This window comes from Schistocerca americana, chromosome 4 (genome assembly GCF_021461395.2).
Source record: "Schistocerca americana isolate TAMUIC-IGC-003095 chromosome 4, iqSchAmer2.1, whole genome shotgun sequence".
NCBI classification, from domain to species: Eukaryota; Metazoa; Arthropoda; class Insecta; order Orthoptera; family Acrididae; genus Schistocerca; species Schistocerca americana.
Window position 1 is genome coordinate 291,835,709 of NC_060122.1, and position 14,729 is coordinate 291,850,437.

The 14,729-nt window shown below is 43.4% G+C and overlaps 1 pseudogene; it reads right to left on the bottom strand.

The window, feature by feature from the left end:
• Nucleotides 1–308: 308 nt before the first annotated feature.
• LOC124614415 lies at nucleotides 309–426 on the bottom strand (annotated as a pseudogene).
• Between the last annotated feature and the right edge of the window lie 14,303 nt (nucleotides 427–14,729).

The window sequence follows — 14,729 nt, forward strand, 5'->3', positions numbered from 1 at the left end:
CAAAACTGTACAAGTCTACTGTTGGTGATGTGACGGTGAAGTGAAATCGCGAAGGAACAACAACAATTAAACCAAGACCAGGCAGTCCTCGTGCAACTGACGGGCAAGGACCATCGAGTATTACGGAAGATTGCTGTAGCGCCCCGTCTTCAGACCACAAGTGACCCATCGGGACCATCTGAGCGCCGTGTCATCCTTAGGTGAGGATTCGGATAGGAGGGGCGTGTGGTTTTCTTTGACTGGAGCCGCTACTATTCGGTCGAGTAGCTCCTCATTTGGCATCACGAGGCTGAATGCACCCCGAAAAATGGCAACAGCGCATGGTGGCCTGGATGGTCACCCATCCAAGTTCCGGCCACGCCCGACAGCGCTTAACTTCGGTGATCTGACGGGAACTGGCGTACCCACTGCGGGAAGGCCGTTGCCTGAAGATTGCTGTAAAGAACTGCAAAAAATCAGAAGACGGAATCGGTCGTGAATCCCAAAGTGCTACCAGCAGTCCAACTAGCACGATGACTATGCGTATAGTGTTAAAGGGATTCAGTGGTCGAACAGATCTCATAAGCTACACGATTTCACAGTCAGTGCTAAGAGACTCTTGAGGTACTGTAAACAGTGACACCACTGGAAAGTGAATGAGTGCAAACGAGTGATTTGAAGTGATGAATCAATCTATACCCATTGGCAACTCGATGGATGTGTTTGGGCGTGATGAATTTCTGGAGAACGTTACCTGCCATCATTCGTAGCGGCAACAATGAAGTACAGAGGGAGTGGTGTTAGAGTATGGGATTGTTTTTCGTGGTTAGGGTGTGGTCCTTTCATTGTGCTAAGAAAACGCTAAATGCGAAAGGATATGAATACATTTTACAGCAGTGTGTACTGTGTACAGTAGAGGAACAGTTCGAAGGCGATAATTGTTTTTATCGGCGTGACAACGGAGCACGTCATAAAGTAGCAGCTCTGAGGCAAAAACATTGTGGACAATAGTATTCCTGAAACGGACTGGCGTCCCCAGAGTCCCGATCTGAACAGATTGGAATACATTTAGGATGAGTTAGAACATCGACTTGCCTCCAGACTCCAGCATCCATCAGTACCGTCACTGGTTTCGGCTCTTCAGGAAGAATAGGCTGCCATTCCTCCACAGAGGTTCAGACATCTCATTGAAAGGGTCCCCAGCAGAGCTCAAGCCATCATGAAGAAGAAGGGTAAATAGATCCCACTTTAGTGCCCAGTGGGGATACATTTGATAAGGTAGTTAATATCCTTTTTAACCTGCCTACTGTATTCAAGCATTGGTCTCTTCCTACAGTTTTTAACTCCCGTGCTTCCTTTCGCTTATTTCTGTAAAAAATATGGTGCAGCTTTGATTGGGTTTTAGGTATATATTTTAAGCCGAAACTCTAGTACGTTCATAAGTTACATCCCATTTCTCGCTCCTAATTTGGAGGACCTACGAAGTGTGACAATAAGACTGATGTGAAAGAAAAATGTTGCTTACCGATTTAGTCAAGTTTAGTGTTGTCTCCTTCAAAGTAGTTCCCTTCTGATTGCACACACTTTTTCCAGCGCTTCTGCCATTGATGGTAACATTTCTGGAACTCATCTTCTGTAATCTCCTCCAAGACCCGCGTCACAGCTTTTTGGGCATCTTGTGTTGTTTGAAAAGGGTGTCCCTTGACCGCCGTTTTGACTCTTGGAAATAGAAAAAAGTCGCACAGAGCGATATCTGGTGAATAAGGTGGCTGTGGTAGTAGTGAAATTTGTTTTGAGGTTAAAAATTGCAGCATTGACAGAGCGGTATGGGACCATTTTTGCACAGATCTTTCTCATTCCAAGAGTTTCAGTTATTATTAGATGAACCGTTTCTCGATTGATGATCACTTCTTCTGCGATCAATTTCACAGATAATCTTTGATCAGATTGTACGAGTTCACGCACCCTGGCCAAGTTGACATCCGTCTGTGAGTTTGATGGTCGTCCACTGCAGTCTTCATCTTCAACATTCGTTCTGCCTTCACTAAACATTTTATGCCAACGAAAAACTTGAGCTCTTGACGTAACCTCTTCTCCAAAAGCCTTCTGAAGCTTACTGTAAGTTATCATCACGTTTTCACGCAATTTAACACAAAAAGAAATGCCATACCGTTGCGCAATATTGTGCTGTTCCATTTCTGTGACGAGAGACACAAACACGTATTAACTTATTACAGCACAACTCACGACTGAGCAGTTGCATCGATGTGCCGCTTGGACTAGAAACAGCTTATAAACCAAGGTCAAAGATATTGTTCCTATGCAAGTCTGCAGGGTTGCCACATCTTGCGAAGAAAATCAGTCTCATTACTTTATTGTCACACCTCGTAAACCACTGAACCTGATGCATGAATCATAGCGTAAGACACTATTTTCCTGACCACAGCTCTGCTCGTCCTTTTGCACAGTAATCAAGACCATAACGCAGCTGCCGTGTTTTGTAATTTGGGTCATCTTTCCTACTGAGGGATGTCGATTGGAAGCTGATCAGACTCCCAAGGTCGTTTTGCAACTAACATGAATGTAATCACAGTTAGTAAAAGCTCTCTATTGTAAAGCATGTTTTAAGGAACATGTTTCAAATTAGAAAATAAGATTTATTCAAAGTTGACGGAGCTGTGATCAGCGACATCAATAACGCCTAGAACACTTCGTTCGCGGCTACGTTATGTAACAGAAACTTGGCAGTATTCTGCAACCACATTCCAACACCCACACACGAAAAATATAAAAATGGAAAATTCATTTGCAATATAATAATGAAAAATATTTTGTAGTCGGTGTAGTGCTGAAGAACGAGTATACTGGCCTTCAGATTGAAACTGACATGTCTGTTACTTGACTGAAAAAAGCAGTTCTATAAAACGAATTTCGTGCCAAAGCTGTAACACAGTAATTTATTCAGTTATAGGCAAATCGAAATTCCCAGATCGAACTGACTTTACAAAATGTTACCTATCTGTATAGCCGTTCAGCGCATTGACGACCTCCAACACAAAGTCTGTGGTGGCTTACTGCTCAGAGTTTTATCATGGACTCTAAATACACTGAGGTGATAAAGTCATGGCAATGCGATATGTACATATACAGATGGTGGTAGTATCGTGTACACAAGGTATAACACAGCAGTGCAATGAGGAAGCTGTCATTTGTACCCAAGTGATTCATTTGGTGAGGTTTCCGACGTGATTACGGCCGCACGACGGGAATTAACAGACTTTCCGAGCGGAATGATAGTTGGAGCTAGACGCACGGTGTTACGGCGTAATACCAAGCGCCGGCACGCCAGTCGGGAACGATAGAGAAGAGAAGGCTGTGAGCAGACGTCAGCCAATGACACACTGACCGACCCCTCTCCAGGACGACGACGAGACAGCAGCTGCCCCTATGTGAAGAGGACATAAGCGCCGCGCCCGACTGGTCACGGCCCAGTCGAAGAGTAGCTTCAAGATTAGCGAGTTCTATAGCAGCATTGACGCTAGTTATTTTGCTTGTGCAATCCATGTAACACGGATTTGGGAACTGCTGTACTGAAGAAGCTTGTTTATTTCGTATGTCGCCCTTTGTTTGCGACACTTCTGTGTAATTGTCAAAGCTAAGTATTGTCTCTTTCTAATGAAACTCATTAATTCGATTTGTTCGAACTGTTTGTCTAGCGAGCCGATAAGGCAGGCTTCCTAGACCCCAAATATTTGACGACACGCATGGGAAATTCCAGCCGCGATTGGGACTTTGCGCGACACCGCGAGATCTCTGTCAACCAGTGTGCTTTCGATCAAGCTTTTCCACTGCAGGACAGCTCGTGCCCCTTACCCACTTATTGTCTGTCAATTATCGTAGATCTGGCCTCTTTGTGTCCCTTGACCTCCATGCATAGGGCAGTATATGGCATTCCAGTCCCCTTTGCAAATTCTAGATCTTCTTTATCTAACTGACGTCGTACTGGTAGAGCAGTCCTAGGTCCTGATACGCTACTGCAGTACGGCGTACGCACCAAAACCGTCTTTTAGCTAAACTAGATGTCAAATAGGAACATAGATATGTTTAAAAAGTCTCTCATCAATTTACTCATTACGACGTAATTATGAACATAATCAGACAATAACATTGGAAAAAAGGAAAAGAAGTTACGTAGGGCGCTCAATAGGTAATGCAACATTCTTTTTGTGAAAGCAGGTTGATTTTATTCAGAGTTCCAATAGACCATATCGTTCCCCACTCTTTTGGCTGCAAAATACTATTTTTCAACATAATCTCCCTTCAATGCAACAGCCTTACGCCACCCTACTGGGAGGGCCTGTATACCTGCATCGTACGACTCTATTGGTCGACGTCGGAGCCAACGTCTTGCAGCATCACCAACCTCCCCAGCATCCACATACTGCTTCCCGCGGTGTGCATCCTTCACTGGGCTGGACAGATGGAAGTCGGAAGGTGAGGGATTCGGGCTGTAGGATGGATGAGGATGAACAGTCCAATGAAGTTTTGTGAGCTCCTCTATGGTGCACAAACTTGTGTAAGGCCTTGCGTCGCATGGAAAAAGAGAAGTTCATTTGCATTTTTGTAACGACAGACATGCTGAAACCGATTCTTCCATTTCCTGATGGTAGTGCGATACGCTTCAGAACTGATCGTTGCACCATGAGGGAGGTCATCAAAGAGAGTCCCAGCAGACCGTTGCCATTACTAACAAAAAAAAAAAAAAAAAAGGTTCAAAAGGCTCTAAGCACTACGGGACTTAACATCTGAGGTCATCAGTCCCCTAGATTTAGAACTACTGAAAAGTGTCTACACTGAGTCACAGCGCCAGAGATTGCGCCAAAGATTATTATTCCGCCGCCTTCACTGGCAGTAGTAGTTCAGAGGATGTCGAGAGCAGTTTTTGTTCTGTTGGACGAGAGAGTAGACGATCTGAGTGTTGACTCAAACGTTGTACTGTTCGGTTGGTGTAATGTATAGATGGAAGAAGATGGAATTGTCAGAGTATATTTGAGAAAGGAGATGGGCTTTTGATTTATGATGCTGGTGTAATGGAATATTTTCGTCAATATACACTCCTGGAAATGGAAAAAAGAACACATTGACACCGGTGTGTCAGACCCACCATACTTGCTCCGGACACTTCGAGAGGGCTGTACAAGCAATGATCACACGCACGGCACAGCGGACACACCAGGAACCGCGGTGTTGGCCGTCGAATGGCGCTAGCTGCGCAGCATTTGTGCACCGCCGCCGTCACTGTCAGCCAGTTTGCCGTGGCATACGGAGCTCCATCGCAGTCTTTAACACTGGTAGCATGCCGCGACAGCGTAGACGTGAACCGTATGTGCAGTTGACGGACTTTGAGCGAGGGCGTATAGTGGGCATGCGGGAGGCCGGGTGGACGTACCGCCGAATTGCTCAACACGTGGGGCGTGAGGTCTCCACAGTACATCGATGTTGTCGCCAGTGGTCGGCGGAAGGTGCACGTGCCCGCCGACCTGGGACCGGACCGCAGCGACGCACGGATGCACGCCAAGACCGTAGGATCCTACGCAGTTCCGTAGGGGACCGCACCGCCACTTCCCAGCAAATTAGGGACACTGTTGCTCCTGGGGTATCGGCGAGGACCATTCGCAACCGTCTCCATGAAGCTGGGCTACGGTCCCGCACACCGTTAGGCCGTCTTCCGCTCACGCCCCAACATCGTACAGCCCGCCTCCAGTGGTGTCGCGACAGGCGTGAATGGAGGGACGAATGAAGACGTGTCGTCTTCAGCGCTGAGAGTCGCTTCTGCCTTGGTGCCAATGGTGGTCGTATGCGTGTTTGGCGCCGTGCAGGTGAGAACCACAATCAGGACTGCATACGACCGAGGCACACAGGGCCAACACCCGGCATCATGGTGTGGGGAGCGATCTCCTACACTGGCCGTACACCACTGGTGATCGTCGAGGGGACACTGAATAGTGCACGGTACATCCAAACCGTCATCGAACCCATCGTTCTACCATTCCTAGACCGGCAAGGGAACTTGCTGTTCCAACAGGACAATGCACGTCCGCATGTATCCCGTGCCACCCAACGTGCTCTAGAAGGTGTAAGTCAACTACCCTGGCCAGCAAGATCTCCGGATCTGTCCCCCATTGAGCATGTTTGGGACTGGATGAAGCGTCGTCTCACGCGGTCTGCACGTCCATAACGAACGCTGGTCCAACTGAGGCGCCAGGTTGAAATGGCATGGCAAGCCGTTCCACAGGACTACATCCAGCATCTCTACGATCGTCTCCATGGGAGAATAGCAGCCTGCATTGCTGCGAAAGGTGGATATATACTGTACTAGTGCCGACATTGTGCATGCTCTGTTGCCTGTGTCTATGTGCCTGTGGTTCTGTCAGTGTGATCATGTGATGTATCTGACCCCAGGAATGTGTCAATAAAGTTTCCCCTTCCTGGGACAATGAATTCACGGTGTTCTTATTTCAATTTCCAGGAGTGTATAATGAGGTAAAAAGGTATTACAGTTTTCTTTAATAACAATCCCTCTTGCTTACAGGTACAGTCAACAAAGCATCTGGCTCGTGTTCATTAATTAGACTTGTAATTCTGGTTTCTCTGTGCAGTTATAGTATTTCTGGTTTTTCAATTAGTTCATTGTAAATGGTGTTTAAAATATCTTGTCGTATTGAGAAAGAACCGAGCCAGATACATGTACGTTGAGTCACACTACCACACACAGAACAGTTACACTTGTGGTTTGTTGTTTCGTAGCTTTTATAGTTGCAGGGGACTTCATTAATCAATTGTGTTAATGGAAATTCCTTGTCATTCTCTATTTTTATTTTTTGGAGTCAGATTGCGTGCTAATAATAGCCAGTGCCAACCGGTTACGAGACTTCGTAACCGGTCACACAGCTAGTAAAATTATTGCATTTATTCATTAATATTAGTCTTTTCTTTTTAATTAAGCCCCCATGCACTACTTAAACGTAACTAACCTAAGAACATTACACACATCCATGCCCGAGGCAAGATTCGAACCTGCGACCGTAGCAACAGCGCAGTTCCGGACTGAAGCGCGTAGAACCTCTCGGTCACTGCGGCCGGCCATGACTTTACAGGTTGAGGGTGTGCCTCAGAGGAGAGGTAGTGTGGAGCTACTCTATGGACTGTTGTTTTGTTTGCGGTTCGAAGTGAAGAATCGATGTTTCATATCCAGTGGTGACGTTCGACAAAAGCTTGTCACGACAGCTTCGAACCGCGCAAGCAATTCTGCACAGACTGTCATTATTTACTCTGTATGGTCTTCGGTTAGGCGGCACACACCTTCCAGTACACCAACTGGTGGACGAGTGTGTCAGCACTGCCAACAGAGACATCCCGTTGTAGAGCAATATGTTTGATTGTGATCCGTCCTTCACCTCGAATGAGTGTGTCCGCACGTTCGAACATTCCAGGAGTTACAGCTGTATGCGGTCGGCCCGGCACGCGGGAAATCGGACAGGTTTGCGCGACGTTGTTGCGATGATGACAGACGTCTCGCCCAACGACTCACCATGCTTTTGTTCACCGCCAGGTCTGCGTAAACATTCTGCAAGCGACTATGGAATACCTGCTATGCTCTGTATTCAGTCAAAAGAAACTCAGTGACAGGTTTCGGCTTGGAATTCAGCTCCGTTACAGCGACCATTTTGTAGGCTACGTTACCGCCGCCACCTATCGGAAGTTCATGAAACTACAGGGGCTCAAGTGGGAATATTCCACGATGTCCCACAATGAATTCCCCATTTTTCAAGCGAAAATGGCCTAAAAAAAATTGGTCTTGCATTACTTCTTTAATGCCGCTCTTATTACCCGCCCAAAATACTTCGTGCATTGTCGGGTTGTCACGAACAGTGCCCGAAGGAAGCGATCCGCACCGGCGGTAGCATTCGTAGGGTGGAAGCCTTGCCGAATGCCAGTGAGGCTGCTTGTTGACGCACGTCTGTGAGCAGTGCAGATCAGTCTTGTATGTTGTATGTGAACCGGGGACCTACAAACGACTGAGAGGCTCCGTCCTCGCCGCAGCAGCAGTGGTCCACAACCCCATGACGACTACCGCAATCCTCTTCACACCTCCGGCCGCCCCACACAGCACCCAGGGTTATTGTGCGGTTCGGCCCCCAGTGGAACCCCCCCCCCCCACCCCCCTGGGAACGTCTCGCACCAGACGAGTGTAACCCCTATGTTTGCGTGGTAGAGTAATGGTGGTGTACGCGTACGTGGAGAACTTATTTGCGCAACAATCGCCGTCATAGTGTAACTGAGGCGGAATACCGGTAACCAGCCCGCATTCGCCGAGCCAGATGGAAAACCGCCTACAAACGATCCACAGACTGGCCGGCTCACCGGACCTCGTCACAAGTACGCCGCGCGTATTCGTGCCGGGGACCAGGCGCTCCTTCCCGCTCCGGAAGCAGATCAGTCTTACAAAAAACTTATTTATTGTTTATTTGTGCATGAAAAGTGTGTTTGTAACACAGGTGGATTATTTTGTGTGTGGACTGTAGATAACTGATTGATGCAAGCATATGACATTTTGAAAACTGTAATTTGCTATTTCGATCAACGTGAACGTTATGAATAAAATAAATGGCGTCCATAGTGAAATATCGATTATGTTAGTAATAGTCTGCCTAAGCGTGGATATCGAAGTCACACAGTAGCAATACATTTTAGCGAAGTTTATCTGATTGAGTTCTGACATCTCGCTTTTCACTTCGCTGGTGGAACTATGTAGCGTGAAGATGCCAGATCAGTACAGTTTGAAGAAATACGTGATCTCCTCCGACGTGTTAAGATCCAATTGCGACCCCCTCTCGCGTCCGTCGTCCGTCGTAATTTAATTTATTGTTTACTTCAGAAATTTATTGGTAGCGGGGATCGTTGCCGACTTACGTGGTGGGCCTTAATCAAAATGGTATTTCATTCAATTTTGATTTGGAATTAAATGCTTTTGTGAAGTTCTCTTTTTTTAACAATATTGATATTCAGTGAAAATTATTTCTTACGTTAGTGAACGTTAGACTCGCTGACTGTTAAAACATGAACATGTAAGTTGAACAATGGAATAAACTTTTCATATTAATTTCCTCGGCTAGTCAGTTCACTTTAAAGCAAAAAATCCTTAGTTATTAATTACAATTGCGGCCCACACACGCGCGAGAGTATTTTTCTTACCCCCGTTAACCATTGCATTGTAGTCGGAGTCCTGGCTCTGGCTCTCGCCTGTTGTACTGAAAATAAGAATCTTAAAGCTACGTATTTTCTGCAGCGTCGGGCGGCTGTGGAGAAAAATGTATATTATGTTAATAACGGGCGAGTTTTCCGCTTCCGCTAATTTTTATAAGTTAATATCACCACGTAATGGCGTCGTTGGCTGCATCGGACGCTGCTATTGTTGAACTGTAAATTACTCGAGTGCAGGTTAATTCAAAGGAAAGCGGACATGAAGTCTGGATCACCTCTTACAAATTAAAAGTGAACAACAATATAAAATCAATATATTATCTGCTTAATTAGTACAAATATGCTTACATTTGCCAGCATTCGCAAGATGTCCGTCTACACGCAACCAAGACAAGAGAAGAAGTGAAGACGACTAAAAAATTAACAGAAGAGCGTATCTTGTCGTCTCTTTAGATCATTTTGTTATATTTCTTTGCCCTCGAAACTTACACAGAGAAATTATTGTAATATGGGTACATGAGAAAAATGTATATTATTCAATTTTTAAATGTCTCTTCTTTAAAAATACTGTTTTTTACGTCTTTTCGTATTATTTCACTGGGGACGCTATACCCCTCATGGACTGTCTCAGTACAGAAGAAGCCAGTACTGTAGACACATTGTTAGCACATCTAGATGGTGGCTATTATACAACAAAAAAACAGTTATAAAACTGTTTATCACAAATAAGTCCAATTTTAATTATCTATTTGAAAAGAGAAGCTAATGCAAACAATATAGGAAATATACTTACTTTTAGCTGAGCCATTATAGAGATTGTAGAATACTTGATAGTGCATAGATTGAACCTAAATACAAATAACATCATAAGTGACTGGTTTCAGCTATTTGTAATTAGATTCAATATATTTATCTCAATGTCAGTGCAACAGTGTTGTAGTGTAAGGTGGGCATATCATTTTGATTGTTGCAAGTTATCAATGCGCACGTCAGAGAGAGAATAAGTAATGTTACTGTTAAACAATCTTTGGTCTTGCTGTGGCACAGTCTTTACCTTGCGCAGTCTCATACATTCTTACTTGAAGTGTAGTAGATGGTGGGCATATGCAGTAGAACTGTGTTGACTTGTGATTGTATCTGTTATATGAAGAAAGATTTAATATAATGGGCAGCAAGGATGAGTATGACTTATATATGCTGGAAGGCGGAAAGAAATGAATAATGTTGTTATTTCTGAAGAGATGATTGAGGTAAGGCTGCAGCACTGCGCAGCTAGTTTGTTGGTATGATTATTGTTAGCAAATTATCTTGTTCAGAGCTGAAAGACCAAAAGACCACATCACTCCCCTGAGTCATGCATTAAGATATCAACTGAGTAAGCTGTTTCACATCTACAGAAATTCTCTGTTAACACTGTACCCTTTTCAAATCATTGTTCACTTTGTTAAACATAGTATCGTCCAGACCAATGTTATGTGAGAATATCGCGAGAAATTTTGCTCTGCCTTTTTGAATACGTACTTCATTCCAAAATCATTGTCTTGGAGTGTCATTTCATAGGAATAGTTACTCTTCCCATCCCACCGTTTAAAGTAGGTTTATCACTACGCATTACCACATTGCACAATATGGTATGCAACAGTTTGAATATTGTTTGGAAATTTTACTTAAAAAATAGAAATCTGCTTAACCGCTGCTTGCTTGTTGTTTGCTGTTGTATTTTCGAGAAATCTGCAACAGTGTTGTCAAGACGCGACGTAAGTGGAAATTTTGATTAGGGCAGGTAGTTGTTTTATTTCAGCACCGCATTTTACATAAAGACAAGTTGTATTCGAACCAATTATAGTTCAATTCAAATTAGGTTCTGTTTAATCAAAGGTTAGCATACGAGCTTCAGTTCAGTAGCAGTTAGAGGGGACATAGTTTTGGGAATAAACACACTTCTTTATACAGTGGGAGGTAAATATGGGCTGATTTTATAGAGAAATATATAGTGGGGTGCTTACATATGTCAACCTTTTCTATCAGGATAGTTCGATGGTTCTTTTGCTAATAGGTAGATTTTATTACGGAGTGGGAGACAAATTTTGGCTAAGCTTCATACAGAAACATGTAGTGGGGAGCTTAAAGCATTTGTTGCTAAAAATACTATCTTCAGCTGCCACGTTCAGTGCATTTTCAGTCAAACGTTAATATTCGAGGTATAAGTTTTATACATTCAGGTTAATGTGTCAGTTTTAGAACATCTCATTTATTCCATTATTCTATAGATAGCTAAATTAGGAAATTATATAGTTAAGAATTTTACATGTTCTTCACACAAAATCTACAAGCTTGAGGAAGAATGACCTAAGATTGACCGCAACTAGTGTGAGACGCATACTCCGACTATAAGCTACCGACTTTTGCGTCTTATGCCTCGGTACAATCAACTCCCAATCAAAAGTGTGATACAACTCAGCGACTTACGACATTGTTGATTCATGAAATTTACAGGCTTTTAACATAATCCTGTTTTTTTTTTTTTTTTTTTTTTTTTTTTTTTTTTTTTTTTTACTACAAATACTTTCTAAGTAAATAATTTTTTATATTTATTTCAGGCCTTACAAATTTGTGCTTTCTAAATTTGATTCGACTAGCTATGTTGCTGTGTTGGCTCCTTCCATTATAAAAACTTGAACTTCAATACAATAATTACAAAACACCACATGAACTCGACGAAATACAAGAACCAAGTTGAGAACAACTGGAACATAAGTTTCTCAGAACTGCCCAAAACCTAATTCCCGTACAATGGCGGAAAAGTACCCTTTTTGTAATGAATATTGTGAACAGACAGTAAAATCTCGACACAAGACATTCAAAACATGGGACGGTAATGACTCAAAAAATGTGCATCATGCATTCCTAGCAGTTAGAAAAGAAGCTCAACGAAGTGGCAATATTTCGTAAGAAAACTGATTCCTCGGGCTGTCTTCGAAGGAACAAAGCCTGGTGCTTCGCACGGAGTGAAATCTGTCCAGCGAGAGAAAGTTGCATCCCTTAGCAGGCACATTCCAGCAACAATTTAGTGTTTTCTTTGCTCGAAATTCTTAAGGAAACAGAAAAAAGAATAAATCTCTAAATATCATTCGCAAAAATACGTATCTAGCAACAACATGGCGTCCAGAAATTTAAAAACAAGATACAGGAAAATCAAGAGAGTTTAACTATTTAGGTGAAAAAATTCAGGAGATCGGACGAGAAAAGGCTGATTATGAAATTCGTTACCACAAAATGGAAATGATACCTATAAAAATGCCTCAAAAAGAATAAAATTCAGGCACTTCAACACAGTTATCAAACCTAAGTGTCTTTATGGAACCGAAACTCTCCTTTTAAACAGACCGAGAAACATTCAGGAAACCAGAATAAGTGAATGGAAAATAATTAGGCAAATTTAAGGTCCAAGTTAGGCTGAAGCAGGAGCATAATAACTAAGAGCAAATGAATAAATTGAAAAGTACACCAGTAATTATTCAGATATGAAAAAAACGCAGTCTAAAATTCTATGGAAACAATCAGATTAACTATACAGGTTGTGGAATTCTATGAAAGTCGCAATAAAGCCAAAACTGAAAAAAAGAAAGACCAGGGCAGTAAAAGAAGAGCTGAAGGAAGCAGGAATAACGCAACTTGATATAACTGCCAGAAATAATTCGAGCAGGTAATTCACGACTGGACAGTTGGCGTGGAAGAAAAACTCACGAACATCGGAACGACTCGAACTGATGATCAGATAAACGCCCATTCCAAAAGAATGAAAACAATACGGGCATAAGGTGAGCCCTGGGAAGTTGGACCACTGGGCGAGACGGACCAGTGGAGTATTTCACAAATGCGCTGCTGGAGGGCAGCTCCCATTACTTTGCCAGGAAGTTCTTTTGTGAACAAATATGGTGCTGAAATGTTGCTCTCATTTTAGAGTTAGTTGCAGAGAAAAAAATCACATTCTCTTTTATGGTAAGCTGAGAAGTTTAATCGCGTAGTTATACAATTTTAATATTAAGGCTTAGGTTGCCAGGGGCGACTCTAGAAGTCGGTCAAGGGCGGAAGAGCAATTAGGGGGGAGGGGGGGAATGGAATATGGCTTAACAAAAGGAGAATTGCTGTCTTCTACCGAAAAATTGGTATAATTTGGTGTTGCTTAAAGTAGTTTTTGGTAACTGTTTTGGAGTTCAGGGAAAAAAATGTGTATTAATAAATAACAAGACGCCTATTTTAAGTTAAATGATATTTACTGGTTTAGGTAGTAAGCTATTTGCTGTTCTTATTCTTTTGTTAAAAAGTGTTTGGAATACATTGCAACCTATATTGCTACATAATTATTAAAAAATGATTGAATCTGTTGGAGTAATATATTCGCTGATTTCTGAAGTCATTTTATCCCCATAATTCAGATGTATGGGTACCGCATGCTCTTTGCCAAAATCACAAAAATCAACAGGTGGCCATATGTGCATATCTGCTTGCTGGTCATTAGTTGGCTCGTGAACAACACTGATCTTCCCTATCCTGTATCGTTACTGGCGAAGATAAATGGTGTCTTTATGTTAACTTAAGGAAAAGCAAGGAGTGGATGAGCGCAAACAAAGCAGCAACTCCTCGTGCAAAGAGTTGCGCAGTCACAAAAGATGTTACGCGTCTGTTGGAATAGCGACGGTGTGGTGTGCTGCGAAGCGCTTCCCCGAGGTGCAACCATCACTGCTGACATCTACTGTAAACAGATGAGAGGTCTAGCAGACGCGATCCAAGAATAACGACAAGGAAGACTGCGCGAAGTGATGCTACTCCACGAGATCGCCCGTCCGCATTCTGTTAGACTGACAGAAAACACTATACAGGAGTTGGGTGGCGAAGTCATTCCGCACCCACCTTATTCACCTAATCTTGCGATCTAAGATTTTCACCTTTTGCGTTCTCTATCGAACACTCTACAGGTAACTTCCTTTCCGGATGAAAATGCGCTCCGAACAGGTCTCGATGAGTTCTTCGTTAGTCCGCAGCTCGTGGTCGTGCGGTAGCGTTCTCGCTTCCCACGGCCAGGTTCCCGGGTTCGATTCCCGGCGGGGTCAGGGATTTTCTCTGCCTCGTGATGACTGGGTGTTGCGTGATGTCCTTAGGTTAGTTAGGTTTAAGTAGTTCTAAGTTCTAGGGGACTCATGACCATAGCTGTTAAGTCCCATAGTGCTCAGAGCCATTTGAACCAGTTCTTCGTTAGCGCGGCTCCCCCCGTCGGAGGTTAGAATCCTCCCTCGGGCATGGTGGTGTGTGTTGTCCTTAGCGTAAGTTAGTTTAAGTTAGATTAAGTAGTGCGTAAGCTTAGGGACCGATGACCTCAGCAGTTTGATCCCATAAGGCCTCACCACAAATTTCCAAATTTGAGTTCTGCGCTTCAAAACAAAGTGATTCCTACAGTCACCGAATTGAAAAGTTATCCTAGCGTT